Source organism: Cavia porcellus, unplaced genomic scaffold (assembly GCF_034190915.1).
Source record: "Cavia porcellus strain 051 isolate PalLab524CR breed Dunkin Hartley unplaced genomic scaffold, mCavPor4.1 scaffold_8, whole genome shotgun sequence".
NCBI lineage: Eukaryota > Metazoa > Chordata > Mammalia > Rodentia > Caviidae > Cavia > Cavia porcellus.
In genome coordinates, this window is record NW_026947491.1 from 27510565 (window position 1) to 27530985 (window position 20421).

General features: G+C 43.7%; 1 long non-coding RNA gene across 2 annotated transcripts; it reads right to left on the minus strand.

The window, feature by feature from the left end:
* Window positions 1–10757: 10757 nt before the first annotated feature.
* LOC106027004 (uncharacterized) lies at window positions 10758–19123 on the minus strand. Of its 2 annotated transcripts, none has more exons than XR_001200589.2 (3): window positions 18960–19123; window positions 17453–17590; window positions 10758–16742 (listed from the first exon to the last, which is right to left on the minus strand). It is a non-coding gene; the product is annotated as an uncharacterized LOC106027004 (long non-coding RNA). The 2 variants fall into 2 exon arrangements; XR_001200588.2 differs by having other exon boundaries at window positions 17453–18062.
* Between the last annotated feature and the right edge of the window lie 1298 nt (window positions 19124–20421).

A 20421-nucleotide genomic window follows, 5' to 3' on the forward strand; every position in this document is an offset into this window, starting at 1 on the left:
CCTTCATGTTGTCTCCCTCTCTTTCATTAATCCCTATCATTCTTATGTTATTCTTCTTTGCATCGTCTTGCAGTTGTTGAATTGTTGTTTCCTGATTCCTAGTTATTTTCAAAAGATCTTTCCTTTCCTGTTCACTAGCTGCAATCCTGTCTTCAAGGTCTGAAATTCTATCTTCACTTTCATTAAGGCGGTTTTTACAACTTTCAGTGGAGTTTTTTATTTCCTGTATATCTCTGTGCATCTGCATTATGTATTCTCTTTGTTTCCTATATTGCTCGTCTAGGGATTCTATCTTTTTGTTTAGTTCCTCCAATTTTTTATCTGTGGTTTCTTTAGATATATTTAGAATCTCTTTCATTTCTTTTATCATTTCTTCTTTTATCTGGGAGATTATTTCGAGTTTGAATTTCTTTAAAGCTTCCTGGAGTTGCTTGTCAATTTCAGTGGCTATTGTGTCCGATATATGAGGTGGATGGGATATATTTTCTTCTATATACATCGCTCCTAGGGTTTCTTGAGATGGGCTGGAGGTTTGAGGTTGTAATTTGCTCTTTCGTTTTGTCATTTTCCTATATTTCTGTGTTTCAAGTGTTATTTGAAAGCTTCCTCAGTATCTGTTGAAAATCCCCTTCTATGTTTGGAGCTACTGAGACTCTGGCACTGCGCTACCCCAAGCCATTGGGCCTACAGAACCAGTGGCCCTCCTCTGCCTGCTCAGAACTCCGCAGTTCCAGACAAGCTGGGCCTCAGGGACATTGTGCGCCCACCTGCCCCTTGGAAGCTCCACAGTTTTTCAATCGCAGCTGGGTTAGGGTACTCACCACAGGCCACAGTGCCTCAGGCACCTGTGGACCCTCCCTGGTTGCAGAGATATCCACAGTCCTCCAGACACATGGAGAGGCCGGTGAGGGCACCCCAGATCTGCCCAGCTCCTCCTCTGCAGACCGATGGCCAGGTGCGGCAGCTAAACAGGCTGGGCTAGGCTGATAGTGTGGGCCTGCCCACCCGTCGGCAGCTCAGCAGTTCTCCAAGTGAAGCCGGAATGGGGAGGCTGATGTGGAAGCCTCAAACCCACCTCTCCCCTTCACTGCACCTGGAAGCCTGGGGGAACTCCAACAGTCTGGGCGGAGATATCCAGAGTCCTCCAGACACGCAGAGAGGCCGGTGAGGGCACCCCAGATCTGCCCAGCTCCTCCTCTGCAGACCGATGGCCAGGCGCGGCAGCTAAACAGGCTGGGCTAGGCTGATAGTGTGGGCCCGCTCACCCGTCGGCAGCTCAGCAATTCTCCAAGTGTAACCGGAATGGGGAGGCTGATGTGGAAGCCTCTCCCCTTCACTGCACCTGGAAGCCTGGGGGAACTCCAACAGTCTGCTCTTTGTGGTTCTTCATAATTTATTTTCCCCATGTCTAACAACTTAACAACTGGTAAAATCAACACATTTTCTTTCCTTTTGTTTCCTGTAAGCTAATTTTTTCCTTTGACTTACTTAAACTTTTCACTCTTTGGCTTCTCTCAAGCCTGTTTCTCTGTCTTTGTCTTCTCCTAAGCCTGTTTCTCTCTCTGGCTCTAGTGAATCCATTTTTGGTGCTAGTGAACCCACTTTTAAATGCCCCAAGCTTAATGCCTGATGGTGTCAATATCATTTCACTGCAGTGATGAATATTGACCTCTACCAGTGCAGTTCTCCCCCTGTTGTGTGCAACTGAGAAGTGTTCTCTCATCATTTCTCCTTACCCCAGATTATGTTCATGTGCCAATAGCCATGACTCACACAGCTCCAGATATTTCTTGGGAGGAAACATGGTGGAAGGATGAGAAAAATGAAGAGACAAAAACTGGGGTGAGGTGAAGACCTCTTTCTCTTGGTGGGAGGAAAGTGACTGCCCCTTCACTGCAGGGATGTTTATACCTTTTTAGCAACTTAATGTTACATGACAACCCACTGTCCTAGCAACCCACTGTTTGGATTGTCTTGGGGCTTGGTGTTCTCTGAGCTGAAGCAGCTTCTTCACATGACTTACCCTTGGTGCCCTTTGTTCTTGGGATGGCCATGCCCCATCCCAGTATGTGTGGTCAATTTCCAGTTTCAACTGCTCCCAACACTTCCATAAAAAAAGAGGGGAATGTAATAGAGACTCAAATGTAATTTTAAAATGAGCAGAAATTTAAAAAATAAATATGGATCAGTGCTATATCTCAGTGGCACAGAGCATACCTGGCAAGTACAAAGTCCTGAGATTGATTCCTGGTACCAAAAAAAAATCCATTATTTGCTATATTGAGATAGGATATGCTCATCCTGCCTGTCACATAGTTAGACTGCTACACTCAGTCAGCCTTGACTGTCTGGGTCCAGATGCTTCTCAAAGATGTCAGGTCAACTGGACTCCATTCAGTGGCAGTGTCTGTGTTTCCCCAACTAAAAATGTATCCTAGGAGATACTGGCCCAGTCAAGGACATAATTAATTTTACACACTCCACTAAATGTCCCTCCCAGGACTCTCCTGCCTTAGGATAAACAATGCCTTTATGAAAACTGACCTAGAACAGATCTGCCTGACAACATATGACTTGATTCATGTAACTAATGACATAATTACCTGTTATCAGCTTATGTATTTCTGCTTGTGGATATTATATAAACTAAATCAGAAACTAACCAAGGGCTGGTGGTCTGGAACTTTTTATTTCCTGCCAGCCCACTAGCAAAATAGTGTGCCTTCCAACTCCTTGGTGCAAAGCATCTTTCCTTTTGGTTTGATACCAAGTTTCCACAACCACAGTAATACAGCAATATCAACAACAACAATAATAATAATATCCTAATGGCATCAGGAACCATGAAGGTATATAATTTGGTGAGATGGAGGCTATGTCATCAGAGGCCTTGATTGACTTTTCAGCTGCTCTCAGTGGGCCCAAACAAAGGAGATCAATTTGAGCATATCAACATGGCAGATGAAGGCCTGCTGAACATGGGACTAAAGTTTTACTCCACTAGCATGGAGCCTCAGCACTAAGACTGAGGCAGGAGGATTTTAAGTTCAAGGTCAGCCTGGGCTATGTGGTAAAACCTTATCTCAAAACAAAACAAAACCCAAATGATCAGAACCAAAATGAAGATAGCCACTTGGAACACAGATTCTAGTTGTCCATAATACATCTGACATTATTCCTCAGGGAACTGGCTTTGCTATAGAGGAAAGAAACTCTCAAGCAGCTGGCTGTCCAAAACACCAAGTAAGTGTTCTTTATTTATTTATTTATTTTTATTTTGAAAGTAGTAAAATACAACATAACAAGACAGAATAAAACCAACTGAGACCATGTAATGAAATTGGTACAGAATTTCACAACAGGTAACCGGGATAACAGTAATAGGTATCGCAGTATATTTCATTACCTTTACAATAGTTGTTCTTTCAAACATGTACGTCAAAATAAAATGAAATACAGAACATTATAGAACTTATCAAAACAGAATATTGAATAGAACAGTACCATTAATCAGAATGAAGCAAAACAATAATAAAATATTTGCCTTCATAGAGATGATAGAAGGAAATGCCCCTTATTTGCTATGGTCAGTCTCCCAAGAGATGCTCAGGTTTCTGGTTCCCATTTGCTAATGGGGGAACAGGGGAAGGGGGTAGGGGAAGTGGGATGTTTGACTCTAGTCATGCACAAGTAGGTTCACTATTGCTTAGCAGGGAGACAGGCTGGTTGCTTGGTTTCCCAGCAGCCTAAGGTCCAACACAGTGCAGATCTCAGGAGACACTGCTGGTTCTCCCCCTGGAAGGGCAGCAGTCTGCCACACTGCCACCACTTACCAGGGAGGGGAGCTGCTTGCTTGGTTTCCCAGTGTCCTAAGTTCCAGCATGGCATGGATCTCAGGAGACACTGGTGGTTCTCCCCCTGGAATGGCTACAGTCCCAAGTAAGTGTTGTCTAAAATTGAGGATGAATTCCAAGAACAATGGAGGTTAAGAGAAGGAAGAATTTATTGAGAAAGAGAAAGCTTCTGTCTGAGAGGGACAGAAGGGGTCCCAGAAAGTGGGTTGCCCCTCAACCCTGATTCTCAAGGGTGTTTGTTAAGCTATACCAGGAGGTGAGGCAAGTTTAAGATGAGACTGAACCATAATCAATAAGATTACAGGTACAGTCACGTAGACAACATTAATCCAAAGGCAAATCATAGGATGGGTGTGAGGTAGGATAAAACTATGGTAAACCAGTAGGATTACAAGTATAGTTGCTTGGGTAATATTGATTAAATGGGAAGCAAATCACATGGCAGGTACACATGGGATACATAAGCACTTTCTTGAAAGGGGTAAGTTAAGGTTTGGTCCTTCACCCCAAGGTGATTGATATCTATTTATTTATTTTTTATTGGTACCAGGGATTGAACTCATGATCCACGCACTTGCAAGGCAGGCAGGCATGCCACTGAACTAAGTGCTCAGCCCTGATTGGTGGCTATTTAGAATATCAATCACTGCATTTCATCCCTAGGAAAGTATACAGATAAGTAGTTCTTTCTTTTCTTGAAAGTCTGGCCTTCGGTAAATTTATATCCAGTCACAGTTGTCTTCTGCACTGACTTTTTAAGGACCTAGCCCTGTCTGACTGCCCATTATATTTCTATCTAACTTAGCTACCTATAATATTCCCCCCTCTAAAGAAATGCCCTTGCCCCTAACTGCCAAGAGGGGGGAAAGGGTGAAGATCTGGCTACCCCCAGAAGAGGGTCAAAGTTGTAATCAGCAGTCAGAGATATCCCACAGAGGGTCTTCTAAAGACCCTTGATAGGTACCAGACATTCTTGTTTTGGGTAGATGTACAGATTTAATTTTGGAGGACACAAAGCCACAGAAACAAGTATGCATGAGCCAAATAATAAAATCAACAGAATAATTATGAATACAGCCAACAAAGGGTTCCACCAAGAAAAACCAATAATAATTTCCCAAAAGAGGATAAAGAGAAGATCCAAAGAATTTCAGAATCTGACACATCATTAACCTGTTATCTAATGATTTGAACAGCTATTGACTTTCCAGTCCTGTATGACTACCTATAACAGTTCTTCCTAATGATATATGGGAATGAAACTCCCCACCCACTATAGGTCCAGAATGAGTTCCACATTCTCTAAAACTGAAGAATGAATTTTAGGAAAAATGGAGATTAAGAGCAGAAATATGTTTTGAGAGAAAAAAAGCATCTGTCTGAGAGAAAGAAAGAAGGGGTACCAAGTGGGTTCCCAAGGACTCTGTCTTTTCCAGGGACTTTTATAGAGCAAAACCATGACATTTGATGTCTCAAAGGTAGGGAAAAATGGGAATTTGCAAAATGGGCATAAAGTGGGACATAACTGTGGTCAACCAATAAGATTAATTGCTCAGGTAAAATTGATTAAATTAGGAGCAAATGGAGAAGTGAATCACATCAGCGACTCTTCCTATAGGTGCTTGGGATGGTGACTCCTGGTTTTCGAAGATGATCTAGATTAATCCCTAAGGATTATACTTAAGGGTGTGGTTGCATTTATTTTGCCCTCTGTCCCGAGATCTGGCCCACAGCAAAGGTGTGTGTCTCCTCCAAGGTCATCAGGCATCTGGTCTTCTGTGCTGGATTCTTCCAGGGCCTATCCCTGTCTGCTGTCTATAATATTTCTAACTAGCTTAGCTGCCTGTAACACTAACTTAGTTATCTATAATAGTTTGTCAAACAGGACACAAGAAGGGGGTCGTACCAGAGCAATTCAGTTGTCCCAGATCCACAGGCTGACAGGAGGAGCACAGAGTGGGAGCCAATCTCCCCCCACTGCATTGACACTGCAGGCAGGAACTGCAGTGAGCTAGAAAGGCATTTCCCAGGCTGATTTGTCATGCTGTGTTAAGATGTAGTAGAAACATGCCATGTGATGCCACAGTGACCTCGGTAAGCAAGATCTCATGCCAGTGTTTCCCCTGCATGTACAAATTTTGTGATCTTATTTTTGTAACATTTTAGATCCTTTCTTGAAATGATTTAATAAATCATAGATATCTAATGTCCACTATGCTGTTGTTAAAACCCTTAGCATTAAACTGGTTATGGTGGCCCACCCCTATAATGCCAGCACTTAGGAGGCTGAGGCAGGGAAATCACTGTGAGTTTGAGACCAACATAAGTAGTGAGTTCAAGGCCAGCCTGAACTATGTAGCAAGACCCTATCTCAAAATAAAGCAAAAAGAAAACTAGAAACAAAGACAAAACTCTAGTATTCATAGTGTCCACTGTCTGTAGGTCCTATAAGCCCAAGGAGTCCCCTAAATTATGTTTTGGTAATTGGCTAGGAAAGTCTGAAGTTTCCATTCTCTCTTGCATGATGGTGTCATGACTAAGATGATGCACTGCAGGCTGCCTCAGGCTGTGACAGTCCCTGAGAAGGTTGTCACTCATTGGCCGATGCTGCCAACAAGTGGAGAAATTGATCTCCCAGCCTTGCTCTCTGGAGAAAATGAAGATATATATGTGTTATGTGAGACTTTCACTGTCTTCAGGCCCCAGGGGGAGATCACTCAAGGCCTATCTGATTTTATTTTGCCTCCTTGGTACAGAAAAATATGACTCTTGACCTGTTAAATGGTAGATGTCGGAGCTCATGGTCCACAGAATGGAGGAATAAAGTCACAAGTCAGAGGAGGTAAGGAGAGCTTTATTGGATATAAGAAGAATAGCTCTTGGATTCCTGTAGAAGTGGGGTAGAGAGTGTTGGGACCACAAATTTACAATGGCTAATTTTGCGTACTTCCCTAAGTTATAAAGGGAGGTTTGGGATTATGGTACCACCCTTTTGAGATTTCCCATTAACTGTTTAGGATGAGCCAGGCTCTTCCAGTCCTAAGACTAAACTAAAACCACTAAGATTAAAAAACACTCCAGAGGGGCTGGGGGTTTATCTCAGCGGCATAAGCACCTGCCTTGCAAGCAGTTGGATCCCCGGTATCGGTTAAAAAAAAAAAAAAAAAGAAGAAAAAACACTCCAGGACAAGATCCTTCTTAGCATGCCATGATCTCCTCCCTTTTAAATCATCCCAGGATTATCCATTACCGATGAGTCATTGAGCTCTGAGTCTTCAACAGACCTTGAGCCTTCCACTAACCCCTTCTATCATTGTATAAACCCAATAAATAGTGGCTAGTTTGGAGAGTCTTTCTCTTTGCCCACCCTGTGGCAATGACCTCCTAGACTCACTTTGTATATTACTAACTTTGTATCCATTTCTTATTTCATTCTTTCACTATACCTTCATGTAGGCAGCTAGGGATCTTAGCCAGGTGCCTGGTAGTAGAGGGCCATGAGGCATTTTGTCAGGGACAATTTATTTATTATTTATTATTTATTTATTTATCTATTGAGCAAATCCACAGCATGGATACAATGTGGGTCAGACTATAATCAACCTATAACATTACAAGTACAGCTGCTGAGCTGATGGAAGGAACAAAGGCATTTTGGGAAGGGAGGGGAGTTGAGGTTCAGATGTTCTGGCCACAATTCTATGTGGCTATATGGGCCTATCTGAGCCCCCTGGACCAGGGATGCTGATGACAGTACAACTGAAAACTGCTGTCTGTCTAGCCGGCCTGGCTGTTGAAATCCAGCTGCTCAGAATCACCTCCTGCCACATCCTGACCTCTGCATCTGTCATACTGACTCCAGTGAGGGTTCAGTCCCTCACTGACCATGCATTAACGTTTAGCTAGCCCAGTTGTCTATAATATCCCTGTCTCTGGCCTTGCTTGGCTTACAAAACTGGAACCCCTTCTCCCAGAGCCTGCTATAAAGCCTACAATTATTTCTTTCCCCAGCCTTTCTGTGTCAGCGTTGCCTGCAAAAACTTTCTGTGACTTACCTTGCCTGATCATAGACTGTAAAACCCTCATTCTAGAGGGGAAGAGAATGGACATGAAGAGCCTTGGATTGTCCTTGGGCAATCCGACTGGGCAGTCCTGTTGCACTGTCTGTCTGTTGCTGAAAGCAAAGCTTTCTTCTCCAGTCACGGCTACTTGTACTTTGCCAAAACATAAGCATGGCTGTGATGGATCTTTGTGTTTTTAAAACTTGATTAAGTCAGGTGTAGTGGCTCATCCTGGCAGTCCCAGAACTTTAGGAAACTGAAGCAGGAGGATAACTTTGTGTTTCAATCTGGAATACACAGTAAGGCCTAGTATCCAAAAAAAATCAAAACACAAACAAATAAGTATTTTTTAAAAGCAAAACAAAACTTTGAATAAGGTGGCACACAGCTATAATCCCAGAGTTCTGAGAGGCTGGGGTGGGAGGCTGGAGAGTTTCTGCTCAGCCTACTGAGAAGCCCTGGATTCAAGCCCTGATGGGGACAATAAATTCACAGTGACTAGTTTTGTATATTTCCCTGTGGGATGAAAGGAAGGATTGAGATTGTTGATATCACCCACATGGGATTTCCCATTGATTCTTCGAAGCATAAAATCATCTATGCCTTCTTAAGTCATCTCAGGATTATACTCAACACAAGAATTCTAAGCCTAAAATCATCTATGCCTTCTTAAATCATCACAGGTTTATACTCTGGGTCAAAATACTTCAAACATAAGATTATCTATGCCCTCTGCAGTTGGAGTTTTTAAATGAATTATAATCCTTTGCTAGTCCCATTTATCATTGTATAGATGAATAAATAGTGGCTATTGTGAGAGTGGAGGAAATTGGATCCAGAGACATCGACTTCCCAGCCATTGTTGGAATACAATACTTGTCTCTGCTTTTTATTTTTCTTGTGATATTCTTGAGACTGACAATTGGGACTCTTGGCTGGGTTTTTGATATTGACAGTCAGGACGCTTGGCCAGTTTCCCAATAAAGCCTCACTACCACAAAAACAAAGAAAAAAATCCTTGGTTAAACAAATGCAGAGGCTAGATCTGAATATTAAAACAGAAACACTAAATCTATTGGAAGACAAATTGGGTAAAAACCTTGAAGACATAGGAGTAGGTAGAGAATTCATGAACAGGAATCAAACCGCATGAGAAACTCTTCCCAGAATCAATAACCAGGATCGCCTCTTATTAAAAAGTTTCTGCACGTCAAAAGAAATCTCCAGCCTAGTGAAAAGAAAACCCACAAACTGGGAAAAAATCTTAGTGAACTGTCCCTCAAACAAAGGACTTCTGTATAAAACATATAAAGAATTAAAAAAAATCAGACCACCAAAATTCAAAGATCCATTCCAAAAATGGGCATCTGAGATGAATACACAGTTCTTAGATGAAGAAATACAAATGGCAAAAAAATACATGAAAAAATGTTCATCATTGTTAGTCATTAAAGAAATGCAAATTAAAACCACACTGAGATTCCATCTAACTCCTGAAAGAATGGCCATGATCAAGAAAACTATCAACAACAAATGCTGGAGATGCTGTGGGGAAAAAGGAACTCTCCTGCACTGTTGGTGGGAGTGTAGACTAGTGCAGCCACTGTGGAGGTCATCTAGAGATTTCTCAGAAAGCTGGGATTGGAAGCCCCATTTGACCCAGCTATTCCACTTCTAGGCATATTCCCAGAATAACTGAAAGCATCATACCACAGTGATGTATGTGCACCCATGTTCATAGCAGCACAGTTTGTAATAGCTAGACCTTGGAAACAACCTAAGTGTCCATCAACTGAGGAATGGATAAAAAAGTTGTGGTATTTTTATACAATGGAGTACTACTCAGCTATAAAGAATGATCACATTGAGATATTTGCTAATAAATGGGTGCAGCTTGCGACCATACTCATAAGCAAAATAAATCAAACTCACATGTATAAATACCGAATAATTTTCCTAGTGTAAGAAATGGTAATAATACCTAAAAGTATGTGGTAAACATGATTCCCCATTATATTGCTTCAAAGCCTTATAATGTTTTCATTCATTAATTGGAATGGTTTTATTTTGTTGTTTGATTTTATTGTCTGTGATGATATGAGCAGTTATTTTGAAGAAAACAAGACAATATAATAGTGCTGATATAATATTGTCTTGGTTTGAAGTCCCATGAAGCTTTTGTTCTTCTGTCTCCATCGGTTTATCATGTTGTATCTTATTGAATTTTATTATATGTGATAGTATAAACGAAATTTTTTATAGACAAGGAGATAATATAGAAACCATTGTTCGTTTTCTGTTAGTTGGTTCTAAATAACTTGTAATACTTTCCTTCTCTTTTACACTTCATGTTGTGTTTGATGCTATAATATATGAAGTTATACTCAAATATTTCAAGGAAAGAGACACTATGGTAGCTACTGTTATGTCGGATTATCTTGTGGTGAAACACTATGTTGCTTAAATTGTTCTGCCCTGACCTGTGTTATTATGTTATGTCCTCTTTTATCTTAATCTCTTTATTTCTTTTAATTAAAAGAAAACAAATGCAGAGGCTAAGGGTGTAGTTCAGTGGCAGAGCATTTGTGTAGCGTGCGTGAGTCCCTGGGTTTGATTCCCAACACTGACAGACATCTAGGCTTTCCCCCTGCTCTCTGTACACGTAGACATATCAATCCTAACGCTGAGGAAGGCATCACACTCTTTTCTATCCCAGAATACCATCAACTGTTAAGGGGTTTTTTTTGTTTGTTTTATGGTTTTCTTTTTCGATTTCTGGGTTTTGTTTGCTTTATTTTTGTGATAGCTCAGACCCCAGAATAAAATCCAAGGAAGCAAGAGATTGAAATTTGGGGAGAAAAGGCTTTATTTCTAGGCCTGGTGGCACAGTCTCCTCAGGATCGACCCGAAGACTGTGCACCTCACAGCTAAGGGAAGTGGCTTTTAAAGTTAAAAACCACAGGAATGCTGTTACTGTTGACACAGCTAGATAGCAACTGGCCTTACAGAACTTCCTGTAATTTCCTTGAGGTTAAGCATTTCTTAAAGAACAGCAAGCACTTTTTAAGGAACAGCACAATTAGCACATTTTATGATAGACCACCAGGTAGGGAAGGAGGTTACCAGAAACTGAAACTTAAGGCTTTTTACAGCCTTTCAGGAAACTGAAACTTAACCTAGTTAGATATGAAGGGGGAAGGGGAGGGGGAGCAGTACGATGCATTCAGAACAGGCAATGCGCGCAGCAGTTAGAGCTTAGGCTATAACATTCCCCTCTGATGTTGTGACTTTAGGCCAAATCTTTGGCCTAATTACTTAAAGGCCTCTGGGGACAAGCTCGTATGTTTGCTGTCTAACCATCATTAGTTTTATATTCTGCATCTGTTGCCTGATACACGCAGTCAGCCTATTGATTATGCAGGGACCTAAAGTAACTAACACTAGAATCATAACAAGAGGACCAGCTACGGTCGCTATTATACTAGTCATCCACTGTAGGAGGGAGAACATTTGTTTCATTCACCCTGGAGTTCCTTGCCTTAGTTTTTCCCTTTCTTGTATACTTTTCTGGAGTTTGGCTAGATTTTGTTTTACTATCCCAGACTTATTAGCATACAGGCAGCATTGTTCTCCCAAGGCCAAGAATAGTCCTCCTTTTTCAGCTAATAGAAGGTCTAGCCCTCTGCGATTTGGGAGAGCTACTTCAGCTAATGAGTCAGTTGAGTTTTCTAAGGCCTCATTGGCACTGTGAATCCATTTCATTCCCTCATCTACCTGTTGGGATAACATGTTGTATTGATGTATACTAACTCCCATGGAGGCAGCACCCAACCCAAGAGCTGAGAATATACTGATTCCAGCCATAATAGGAAGAACTGGACTTCTCTTATTTATTTGGTGGCTGGTGGAGATGAGGGCCCTGTTTCCTTCTTCTTTGGAGTGCCAGTATATTCTAGGCAGGATCTGGGTTAGTACACAAACCTTGTCCTGGTCAATAACAAACTTTCTTGAAACAATACAAGGGAACCATCCTGAAGTACAAGCCCACCAATGGCTGGCTGGGGCCACTATGGGAGTAGTGTCACCAGTCCCTGTGATGCGATAGGAGTGAGAGAGGTCACAATATTTAGGAGCTGTGTGTGGCTGGAGTGATATATGCAGGTACCATTTATACCTTCTAGACTGGTACTTTTCCATAGAGATTGAGGGAGGAATATATCACATCTGGAGGGATTAGAGGCCAGTTTATCAGTGACTGTGATGTATCCCTCATAGAAAGGGGTTCGGGGGACAGACATAGCCCGCATGGGATTGTCAAACCACTATCATTGGAGTTATTAAGTAGCTCAGCCACTAAGGGTTGGAATATCTCCGTTGTCACTGAAGGCAGTGTGGGAGTATCGGACTCAGTAAGTGCCCATCTAGACTTTCCCAAACTGGTCTCTTGCAGCCTCTGAGCAGTTGTAGGTTGAATCAGGGTTGGATCAGGACCAGGCACCTCAACCTCTATCCAATATTCAAGGTCCCCTTTTCCCTTCCACCCGCACAATTTTACCTGGGGTTGGTATACCTGATTGGTTACCTGGTTGTATGGTATAGGGTTCCATTGCATATGGCCTCGGCCACCGGGGGCCTCGGGGTATGCCTCTGGAGTCAACTTGGTGTGGACTTAGTGGGCACTTTTACTGGAGTGGGGGCCACTACTGGGCAGCGTTCTTCCCTGTAAAGGACCATAGGAGCCTTTCTAGGTGGTTTATATAGGATATTAATACTAACTCCGGGATCATATCCAGTTTTATAGATCTTAATAGTATAAGTAAGCCCCTGTCCTAGCCACCAAAAATCCATTGGATTTAGAAAGGTTAGCTGGACTAGGATACGCATATGCATATGCGTATATGCATATGCATTATAACAGTTTTTATTTCCTATGTACTTGACAGCGAGATATTTTTCAAAATTATAATACCCATTTAGGCCTCCTGTAACACACGACCATGAATAGCAATATCATTGTTTTGGATCTGAGGCACAGTAAACATTATAATTGGGGTCAGCTTGGTTCTTAGGACATACATACAAGGATGCCTGTGGATGTGAAACATAACTTACAGAGCTTTGGGTCCACGGCCAGTGCAGAAGTTGCTTGGGACCGGTTCACCCATTCTGCTAGTCATACTGTCATCATTAATTATATTACCATCAAAGAGTGTACACAAGTCAATGGTGATCTGATTGGTCATGCCTTTAGCCCTACCTAATTCCTTTCTAGTTTTCTCATCTGAAATAATTCAGTCCCCATTTCTGGGGCTTACAGTTACAATTGAGTACCAAGCTAGATACCACAATACAAACATGATTTTATGGCTAAGGGTCCTTTACAAATTTTAACTTTAATGGGTTACCAGAACGTTGTACAGTCCACCGAGGATTTTCTTTGTCATCTGTCGCTTCCAGTGGTTTGACATGGGTGTGGTGGATCCACACAGTCTTTTCTGCTACCTTGATGGAGGTGGGAGTGCTGAGCACCATGGTGAAAGGTCCTTCCCAGGGAGGTTCAAGTGAGTCCTGGTGGTGGCATCACACCAGGACCGAAGTCCCTGGCTTAATCAGCACTTTGAGTGGCGTCTCCGAGGGTGGGTTTGGATGTTTTTGTCTAAACAGCTAATGGATTGAGGTCAGCACAGGCTGGAGATTCTGCAGGGACTTAATGAGATCTTGATTAGTTATTTCAGGTAATTTGTCTTCTGACAACCTAAGGACTAATGGTGGAGGTCTCCCAAACATAGCTTCAAAGGGGGAAATTCCAGAAATATATGGGGTACACTTTGCCCTCAATAGTGCAAAGGGAAGAAGGCTCACCCAATTATCACCAGTTTCTAGAGATAACTTAGTTAAAGTGTCCTTGATGGTCCAGTTCATGCATTCTACTTGTCCTGAACTTTGTGGCTGATAGGCACAGTGAAGTTTCCAATCAATTTTTAATACCTGAGCTAACTTTTGGGTAACTTGGGCTATGAAAGCCAGGCCATTGTTGGACCCCATTGACAATGGAAGGCCAAATCGAGGTATAATCTCATGTAACAGCTTTTTAACTACTACTAAGGCTGATTCTGACTTAGTGGGGAAAGCCTCTACCCAGCCAGTGAAGGTGTCTATCATTACCAAGAGATAGCGGTGTCCCTGTGTGCCAGGTTTTACCATGTCTGTAAAGTGCACTTTGCTATGTTCTCCTGGAGAGGTTCTTCAATGTCAGGTGGTCTCCAGTGGAGAGTTCTTGGTCGGGTTGACCAACAGGCTCAAAGAGGCAGTCAGTTTGGAGAGTTTTGGAATAAAAAACCGATTTCTGAACAATTCAGCCAGTTTAGTTTTTCCTAAATGGGTAGTCTGATGAGCTTGGTATAACAGTTCTCACCCTAGTGCCTCTGGTAATAACACCCGCTTGTCAGGCAACTGGTACCAGCCCCCCGGGATGAGGGGCTTTGCTCCAAGTTGAGATGCTAACTGTAAATCTGTCTTTGCATCGACTGGTTTTGACAACACTGGAGGGACTAACATCAGAGCAGTTACTTCCTCAATAGGCCCCTCCGATGTGGTTGCTATTTTTCTGGTGGCTTAATCTGCCAAATTGTTTCCTATGGTGACAGGGTTGTCTCCTGTTTGGTGTGCTTTGCAATGAATAATAGCAACCCACTGAGGTAGCCAGACAGCTGCCAGCAAGTCTAGGATCTGTGGAGCATTTTTAATCTTAGTCCCGGCCGAGGTCAAAAGGTCTCGCTTGTGATAGATGGCCCCATGTACATGCACAGTAGCAAAAGCATATCTGCTGTCAGTGTAGATGTTTACCCTATTTCCCGCAGCTAGCTTTAATGCCTCTGTCAGAGCAATGAGCTCTGCCTTTTGGGGCAGAAGTGCCAGGCTCTAACCGTTTGACCCAGAGTACCTCTTTTTCGGTAGTCACTGCTGCGCCAGCCACTCACTTGCCATCCTGGATGAAGCTGTTCCATCGGTGAAATAGTTGTCAGCATTTTCCAAAGGCTGGTTGGTAAGATCAGCCCGCAAGTTCTGCTGCAGCTTGAGAATGTCAGCACACTCATGGAGAGGTGTCTGTTGACTCTCTGGGTCATCATTGGGCATAAGGGTGGCTGGGTTTAAAGCTGAGGAAGTCTTGAAAATTACTGATTCTGGGTCTAAGAGTAGAGCCTGATAGTGCAGAATTCTGGCATTTGAGAGCCATTTTTCAGGAGGGGTTTTAATAAGAGTCTCTAAACTGTGGGAAGTCACCACAGAAATCCTCTGTCCAAAGGTAAGTTTCTTAGCCTCTTTGAGTAGCATTGCCACAGTGGCTAGAATTCTTAGGCATGGAGGCCATCCTCCTGCTACTGGATCAAGTCTTTTGGAAAGGTAGGCTATAGGCCTCTTTCAAGGGCCAATGTCTTGAGTTAAAACTCCTTTTGTGATGCCTCTGAGTTCATCTATGAACAAGATGAATGGCTTGGTAACATCAGGGAGCCCTAGGGCTGGAGCCTCAGTCAGAGCCTCCTTGAGTTGTTGGAAAGCCTGCTCGCATTTGTCTGTCCAATCTAGTGGTTTTTGGATCTCCCCCTTAAGAGAGTCATATAGTGGGTGAGTGATTTCAGTAAAACTTAGAATCCACAGCCTGCAGTATCCGACAGTTCCCAGAAATTCACGCACCTGTTTCTTAGTTTCTGGGGATGGGATCTGCAATATGGCATGGACTCTTTCCTTAGACAAAGTCCTCTTTCCTTCCTGTAGTTTGTAGCCCAGATAAGTCACAGTCTGATGGCACAATTGGGCCTTTTTGGCCGAGACTTTATAGCCTAATCACCCCAAAGTCCTTAACAGTTCCTCAGTTGCCTCTTGACAAGCTTTTAGGGATGTTGAGGCTATTTACAAGTCATCCACATACTGGAGGAGCACTATCTCGGGGTGCTCCTCCCTAAATCCCAAAAGATCTCTTGCTAATGCCTCATCAAAAAGGGTGGGAGAGTTCTTTAAACCCTGAGGTAAGCGTGTCCAGGTTAGCTGTTCTTTTACCCCTGAATCTGGGTCAGTCCATTTGAAGGCAAAAAGGGTTGACTCACTGGAGCAAGAGGCAGAGTGAAGAAAGCATCCTTCAGGTCCAGAACAGAATACCAGGTGTATTCTGGGTTGAGAAGGCTGAGCAGAGTGTAAGGATTTGGCACTGTTGGGTGTAGAGTCAGAACTCGTCTATTAGCTTCTCAGGGATCCTGTACAGGGCAATAGTCATTTGTCCCCAGCTTCTGAACTGGAAGCAGGGGCGTGTTCCATGGAGAGACACAAGGAATGAGAATACCATTGTCTCTTAGTCTCTGAATGTGGACTTTGATCCCTTTTCAGGCCTGCAGGCTTATCAGAATTGCTGAAAACAAATGGGGTGTGCTTGGGGCAAGAGCTCCACCACAAGGGGAACTTGGTTAATTGCTAGCCCTGGGAGGTTGGTTTCTGCCCAGACTTCTGGAATTTCCTGTTTCCATTTACTTAACAGTTTTAATTCTGAGTCAGTTTGTGATGGCTCAGGTACACCGGACACATTTCCCAGTAGGCGGTAATTTTCCCCTTCTGGGACAAGAGCTAGCACTCTAATACCTTCCGAGTCCGGATTTTTATCTGTTCCCAGCTTCAGTCTTGGCTCATTTGTGAAGAAGTCAATTTGCACTTGCAATTTATGGAGGAGGTCTCATCCCAAGAGAGGTTCCAGACACTCAGGAACTCAAAGAAAATCATGCTGGACCAGCCAAACTAGCTGTCATCTTTGGGTATGATTTTCATCCCCATGTGTCTCCTATTACATTGACAGAACTCTTGGTTAGTTTTCCTAAAAGTTGAGTCAACACAGAATATGTGGCTCCCGAATCGACCAGGAAGTCCACCGGTTGCCCCCCCCCCCGCACTTGGAGAGTTATCTGGGGCTCAAGGGGTGGCAGCGAGCCCTGACCTCATTGCTGAGACAATAAGGCCTTTGCCTCCTTTTCTAGCTTGGCCTTTAACTTTGGGCATTCTTTACACCAATGTTCCATCTCTTTGCAATATGTACATTGTTCCTTGTCTAAAGGAGGCCGCTGGCCTTGAACCAATTTTTTCCCAGTATTAGCTGATCTCTTGGCTTCTTTTTCACAGAGCAACTCCAATACTTCAGTCATCTTTTTATTCTTGGTTTCTTGTAGGGTCTCTCTATTGTCAAAAACCTTCTGCACTCTCTCTATCAGCTGGCTGAGGGGCATCCATTCGAATCCCTCAAGATTTTGTAACTTTTTTCTAACATCAGGGGCCTACTGAGACCTGAAAGTGATGTTAATCACTCATGCGTTTTCAGGTGCCATCGGATTAATTGGAGTATGCAATATATAGGCCTCTAGGAGGCGTTCTAAGAACATAGTAGGAGACTCATCAGCTGTTTTACCTCACTCACTCAAGACAGGTTGGTAGGCTTCTTAGCAGCCACACAAAGCACATCTACGAGCCTCGGGTGATAATCATCAAGAGGCTTCTTACCTGCATCTGTGTTGGGGTCCCACTCGGGTTGGGAGGAAGGAAACAGATATTCGACTCTTTGCCAATCAGCGGATGGAAATCTGTCCAGATCTCGAACTCCCTTTTGTCCTAAAGTGCAGATACACATCCTTTCCTCAGCTGTGAAAAGGATGCGTAAGATCTGCTGACAGTTGTTCCAAGTGGGGTGATGGGTAGAGAAAACAGATTCTATAAGGTTAATCAGAGATTCTGGGCCCTTCGAGAAAGGGGGGTTCTGAGCTTTCCAGTTATAGAGGTCAGAGAAAGAGAAGGGGGTATACACAAACATGGAGCTCCCACTCGGGGCAGGAACTTCCTGCAAAGGGCATAATGGAGCCACCTCGGGACCCTATCCCAGAGGTCCCTCAGGCCAAGGGTGGTGGTGGGTTCAGATGAGGCAGGGCAGGGAAGGGGTGGTGCAGTCAGGTTGGGGTTCAGGGGCAGGGTATGGAGGTGGGGGCAAGGGAAGAATATCCAGTGGGTCAGAAGAGTCTTCACTTGGAGGCAGGACTGGAGGTGCATTGGGTCTGGAAGCCGCCTCTTTGGCCTTCATCTTCGGTTTAAAGGCTGCTAGAACTCCATCCTGAGGGGACTTAATCCAAGGGGGAGCATCATAGATTATGTCTATCCAAATCTGAATATAGACAATTTGGTCAGGGTGAGCAGGGGACCCAAATATATACTGGTGGACAGCCTGTGTGGTCCCTAGGTCAAAAGACCCAGAAAGGGGCCAGACTCCTTGGGTCCCCAGTGGCCATTCCTGTGTGACAAAATTGTTGGTCTGGGGGGCTGGGGATTTAGCTCAGTGGCATAAGCACCTGCCTTGCAAGCAGGCAGTTGTGAGTTCGATCCCTGGTACCAATAAAAATGAAAAAGACCAAAAAAAAAAAAAAATTGTTGGTCTGGCTTTATGAACTTTTCCCCCATATCCCTCAGCCCACCACTTAAATTCTTTGAAATCATCAAGCACAAGGCTAAGGGGGGTGCGGGAAACAGACTCCTTTTGACTCATAGCCGATGATGTCACTGACTTGTTTTTCCTGCTAGGAAATTCAAAAGGCAAAGAAAAGGTCAAAAAGAAGAGGATGATTATTACAGAGGCTAAACAAATGGTTAAAATTGCCCTTGCCCACTTTGGACTCTGGGAAGGGGTTCCTAGGAGAGAAGGTTCTCTCCTTCTCTGTTAGAGTCGGGTGACCAAAAGGGGAACAATCAGACCACATAGACCCAAAGACAAACATACAAGACAAGACACACTGCAGCAAAAATGGCCTCTGCTCAAAAATTAACCAATTTTAGGATCTCTGGAGGGATTTAGCAAATTATCCAATGGAGTGGTTTGCTACCTGGGACAGAGTCACAAATGGATGGAGTCCATCTCAAAAACTGACTGACTCTGACCTCAGGAGGTCCATGCTCCCAAATTGAGGACATCCCCTCCAAGAGTACAAACTGACCACGGCCCAAACAAACCCTCCAGAGTACTTACTTCCAAACATTCAGAAATGAGTCTGGCGTCTTGCTCCCATCCTGGACGAGCCCCCAAATGTGATAGCTCACACCCCGGAATAAAATCCAAGGAAGCAAGAGATTGAAATTTGGGGAGCAAAGGCTTTATTTCCAGGCCTGGTGGCACAGTCTCCTCAGGATCGACCCGAAGACTGCGCACCTCACAGCTAAGGGAAGTGGTTTTTAAAGTTAAAAACCACAGGAATGCTGTTACTGTTGACAAGCTAGATAGCAGCTGGGCCTTACAGAACTTCCTGTAATTTCCTTGAGGTTAAGCATTTCTTAAAGAACAGCAAGCACTTTTTAAGGAACAGCACAATTAGCACATTTTATGATAGACCACCAGGTAGGGAAGGGGGTTACCAGAAACTGAAACCTAAGGCTTTTTACAGCCTTTCAGGAAACTGAAACTTAACCTAGTTAGATATGAAGGGGGAAGGGGAGGGGGAGCAGCATGACGCATACAGAACAGGCAATTCAGTGCAGTGGTTAGAGCTTAGGCTATAACAATTTGTCTGCTTGTTTCCTAGTACTGGATTAAAATTCGGCATCTGCAGAGCCAGACAGCACTCCTTCACTGTTGGCCTGAATTCGCTGGGCAGGGAAGGTCTGAGGAGCCTGGGGAGGGGGCCACACCTTCCTATCAGGCTGAGACTGTGCTGTCAGCCACTGCCATGAATGGTGGAAGCCACTGTCAAAGGCAGGTTGGGGTGAGAAGATCATCCCAGGGGTGAGGCCAGGAAGACCTGAGGCAGGCAGTGCTATTACCTCAGACTCCATTTTCTGTGCCCACCTGTACCTCTCCTGTGGAAGGGGCAGGTCTGACTCAGCTGGGTGAAGTCCACACTATAAATCCCAGTGTTACAGGCAACTGGGTTAATAGAAATATTATAGGCAGTCAGAAGGGGCCAGGCCCCTGAAGCAGCCAGTGCAGAAGACCAGATACCGTGTAGCTGTGGGGGAGACAGACACCGCCCACTGTGAGCCAGGCCTCATGACAAAAGATAAATCAAAGGTACCCACATACTTCCTAAGGATAAGCACTAGGTCTCTATCACCCTGAGGAAGCCAAAAGTCACCATCCCAACTCTCTACAGGAAGATTCATGGTTCTTTATGCATGCTCACTTTCTATGTGCATAATCTCCCCATTTGTCCCTAATTGATTCGATTTTATCTGAGCAATAAATACTATTGGTTGACCATAGTTCTTTCCCACCTCATGTCCACCTTGTGAGTTCCTATGTTTTCCCTGCCTTAGATCCACTTCACTTTATAGTTTTGCTCTATAAAAGTATTGTACCCCAAAAACAAGCCCCGTGATGTTGTCTATTGTCAAGAAGGGGACGAGACATCTTTTAAAAAGAAGCACTTTTTTTGAGCTGGTATCCAGCAGGACAGTGCAGATGGAGTTTGCAAAGCTGTGCAACTGGGTTAGAATTT